Raw genomic sequence first — 4,859 nt, 5'->3', positions numbered from 1 at the left:
ATAGGTCTTTAGTTGATTATGTTATTAGATCTGAATTAACTCTGCACACATTTATGTCCAGTGCATCCAGGCAAGACACTTTTGCGATTTGTTCTGATTTTAACTTAATCAAGCTGTGTAGGCAAGATATGGTTGGATTAGTTTTATAGCACTACTCATGTACAAGAAAATAAGTGCTTTATTGAAGCAAGAAAACTGTAAGGAAAAGATAATTAGGAAGAAATATTTCAGAGCAGTGAATAACTAAAAGCAGTTATTTGAGATTGAAAATGAAGACAAATATGATTCTGAAAACTGTTCAAATAGATGAAACATTATTGAAGTTTTCATTAAAGATCATCTTACCACATCTAATCTTAATTATAATCACTCTTTGTGTGTTGGTGTCAGCAAAGAATATCAGCAAATCTCGTTTGCTTCATTTATTTATTTGTCTGTTTTATTGTCTGGTTGTTTGTTGTTGTTGATGTTTTAAGTTTTATTGCCAGCACTTGAAGATCTTCACAGACAAACTCATATCTTCCTAGAATATTTTTGTCCCCTCACATTATTGAAATGTCCAGTGACTACGATATGTTAGGAAGAATTTTTCACTTGATGCTCAACATTTTTTGCATTGAGTCTGCATGTGCATGTGTGGGCATGTCTCTTGTGCTTCAGTTTCCTCCCATGCATGTTTCTAAACTCACCATTAGTGTGAGTTTGTGCATGCATTGTTGGGGAATTACCTTTTGTGGCTTTCAATGCAATGCCCTCCATGCTAATCGAATGTCCTAAAGGAAAATCTGTTTTCATTACAGTAAAAACAACTGTAAAAAAAACAACAACTTTATACTGAAAATGTTTGACAAATCTGGCCTTTATTCTGAGCATATTTGTTTGGGAACTGGAGGAAAATCTACATTAAGCAATAACTATTTGAAGCAAAAAATCACCCCCATTTGATTGCTTCCTGTATTCTTTACTTCTTGTTCTCCGTGGTTAAAAAATTACTTGACACACAGGTCGACTTTTCACAGAAATTCTTCAAAATAGGGAAGAGCCATGAAAATGCGGATCAAGTAAAGCAGATTTCTGTTGAAGTCAGCAAGTGGTGGCAAGATAATAACTCTTCACCAAATCTGACCTGACATGGCTTTTAAATCAACTTCATTACTAATTAAACTCGAAACCATGAAAATAAACCCTTGCTTTGATGGGAAAACTGCTATAAGCAGTAAAGTTTTCAGGTTAGGTTTTTAAAGAGTCCCTTTCTGCACATCCGAGGTTCTCGGAAAGTTGGTTCCCAAGCTGAGGAGCAGAGACCTCATGACCCGAGGGCTCTGGACCTGACAAGCAACTCTGAAATGTTTTTAAAGCCAGGACCATCTAGTGCCTGATGGACTTGTAATAAGATTCGAAAATCTATCATTTTACAAACATGGAGCCAGTCCTGTGGCTGAAGCATTGATGTGATATCGCAAGCTATCCAGACTCTCCTGCAGAAATCATCAGGAAAATAGACACAAGCTGAGTTTTTTTTGTCTAATCTGATCTTCCTTCCCCTTAAAGACCTTTATCCCCAATGAGTTTTACGTTGGAGCTGATGTTAATTAGATTCAATGTCTTGCTAGAGAGGAAAGAATTGATTATAATTACATATTAAAACCCTTTCTGTACAATCGCAGGCTGAACCCTCTCACACAGCTCTGGGCTGACCACTTACCTTTGAGGCCCAGGAACATTTGCATGTCTGTACTTAACCACTCAGGACAACAATGACTCCATCTCTCACCCAATTACATTTTAATAAAAATTCCACTTTACTTGAATATTGCTCGCCTAATCCATACTGACAGATTGGAATAATATTATATGGTCATATTCATATTTTATATTCATTATAAACAGGATTATTTATAAGGGCATTTCTTGTAGAAAAAACATTTCCAAATTATAGTTATTCATACATTATAACATGATTTCCTTCAATAAACTGCAGTTCTACACAATTAAATTGTACAAATATTCGTCCTCAAAATAATATTTTCCTCCAAACCCTCTTCTTTTGACAATAAAATCTTCTCACACTGGAGTTTGTTGTCACATTTATAAAGTATATAGTAAATACCTTCATTAAACTGGATCGTTTGGTTCTTTCTTACCAAAATGCTCATTTAAAAAGCTTAGTATACCACATGAGCTTCTAAAGTCCCATGTCAGGTCTTAGTTGGATTAAGTCTTATTTCTTTATAACTTGCCTTTTCAGATTCTGCTAATCTGCCTCAGATACTTCTTAGGCATAGCCCTATTCTGATATTCTCTAGTGATTTGGTTGCATTAATATTTTAAACAAACATGTCCCATAACAATAAGCTATCAAGAAGGGAATAAACCCCATTTATTAAACTGTCACTGAATACTCTCCCACTTAAGGTCAAATAATCTAAACATCCCTAAATACTTTTGCTGCTAAAGTCACGAGCCTGCTGTTTAGACAAGCTTAGTCTCATTGCACTGCTGCTCAAGAGTCAGACGTTGTTCTTTGTTAATCCTCACATAACATGGATCAACTTCACAAAATGTTAATCTAACAGCACACACGAGAAGAAATCCCAAACCACAGGACGCCACTGAGGAAAGCTGGAAGAGGGGATTGTTGTTCACAGATGTCTGACCAAACCCTCAGAGGGCTGTTATTGCTCTCCTCAAGTCCCTTTGTGTTAGTTTCTATTGGAAACCGTGTTTCAACGCGCATGTACAAACCTATCAGTCAGTTTCCATGTCATCCAGCTTGTGTTTAAAGTTTGCTCTGATGGCATCTTCTCCCTTGTTCCATCACATGTTATTAGTCAGCTCCATCAGAGCAACATAAATGCAGAGCGTCACTTTTAAAACCCTCATGTGACATATTTCTTCTGTCTTGGCACCTTTGTTTGAAAGTCCTGATGCTTTTCAGCGGCTTAGAACGACAACAACGGTTGTGTCATCTAGAATATGTGACACTTAATTACCCTCATTGTTGTAGGTAAAACGGCAATCAGCTTATGTGCCAGGCTAATTAAGCTTTCTCTTGCTCAAAAACGGTCTTAACCTTGGCTAACATGGCTCTAGTCTGGACGCAGAGGGATTGACATGTTGCTTGGGTTTTTAACGAGAAGATTAATTTTTTTCTTCATGCTCTGAAGTATACAGACATTTTGCTGTGCCTAGTTTGCTCTACTACTAGAGAAGCCCATTCTTACTCTATTACACTACAGTATTAAGTCTGTTTAACTTACACAAATGCATACATTAAGCATAAACATAAAACGTTTCATGTTTTCCAGAGATTAACAATTAATAAAACATATCTGTTTTGTTGTTTGTAAAAGGAAAACTAAATAACCACAAATCTTGAAAAGAAAATGAATGCCTTTCAGAAATATTCATAGTTCTTGAACTTTTTCAAATTTTGTCACATTACAAGCACAAATGTCAGCATAAAGTATTGGGATTTTTGCACAAGGTAGTCCACAAATGTGGAGAGGAAGAAAACTGAGGCTTGATTTTCTACTCTTCACTCTGGAAGACCTCAGAGGTTTGTTTGTTGGCACTAAAAATGGGTATTTCTGATAATACATAGTATGATGAGGTATTAGCTAGACTTACTAGTTATGTTAATTTTAAATAAATCGAGCAAGGGCAAGAGATGTAGACTCCCTGTATAGCATTTCTATTGCACTCTTTATATTCAGGCTATGTCAAACTATATAATAATAGTAATAAAAATGGCTAATTATCTGTTAGTGGAACATCTCATAAAATGGCCTGTATAGAAGACAGTCAGAGTGACAAAGATAAAACTGTTGTAGAAAAAGAAAAACCTCAATAAGTTCCTGCTGCAGTTTGCCACACGACATGTTGCAGAGAAAGCAAACATGTGGAAGGAGCTGTGCAAGTCTGCTGACACCAAAATAAATCTTTTTAGTTATGTGCAAAATGTCGTGTGTGGTGAAAAACACACACACTGCACATTACCCTGAACACACCATCCTCACACTGAAACGTGACAGTGGCAGCATTGTTCTTTCATCCTTCCGCTTTATACTATGGCATGGGGAGGGAAGCTGGTCAAAGTTAATGACAAGGAAGATTGAGCTAAATACAACGGTCTTGGAAGAACATTTCTCAGCAGTGCAAAGAGATGGAGCTTCACCTTAAAGCAGGCAAACACTCCTGAACATACAGCCAAAGCTACAGTGAATACGTAGTCATGTGCCTGAAAACTACATAATACTTAATGAGTCAAGACAAACTTCCTGCTATGTTTTTAATCAGGGAATAATATTATAACATGACAAAGCTCAAAAAAGTTCATTTTACATAATATCCTTCCCCTTTAAATCCAGCATTGCATAAGTTACCAGGAAAAAAATTAGGCACTAGTTGTGCAAAGCTGGTAGAACCCAAAAAGACAGGTCTCTGTAAGTGTGTGAAAGGTGGTTCTGCCAAAATATTGTTACGGGAAGGAGAAATACAAATAGGTTCCACTAATTTTTCAGATTTGCATAGGTAAATAAACGTAAAACTCATGTAAAGTTTTGATTCCACCCACTTTATAATTTCTTTGTGTGGGTCTATTCACATACAGTGAAGCTAGTGGTTGAAACGAGACAAAAATGTTAAATAGGGGTAGGAATACTTTCTCATATTCACCTGACACCAGACAGAATTACACGCCACAAAATTATTTCCTGAAAATGCATTTGTGATCCTTTCTCACCATCGCACCTTGTTTTTTTTTTTTAACATTCAACAAATCTGCAGCATTTCATGAATGCGCTGTACAGCCAGAGGCGCGCGCCCGGCAGCGTCCATTGATCGCGAACGCGCACAGA

This window comes from Xiphophorus couchianus, chromosome 18, assembly GCF_001444195.1.
Source record: "Xiphophorus couchianus chromosome 18, X_couchianus-1.0, whole genome shotgun sequence".
Classification (NCBI taxonomy): domain Eukaryota; kingdom Metazoa; phylum Chordata; class Actinopteri; order Cyprinodontiformes; family Poeciliidae; genus Xiphophorus; species Xiphophorus couchianus.
Note: the sequence above shows the minus strand (reverse complement) of the source record.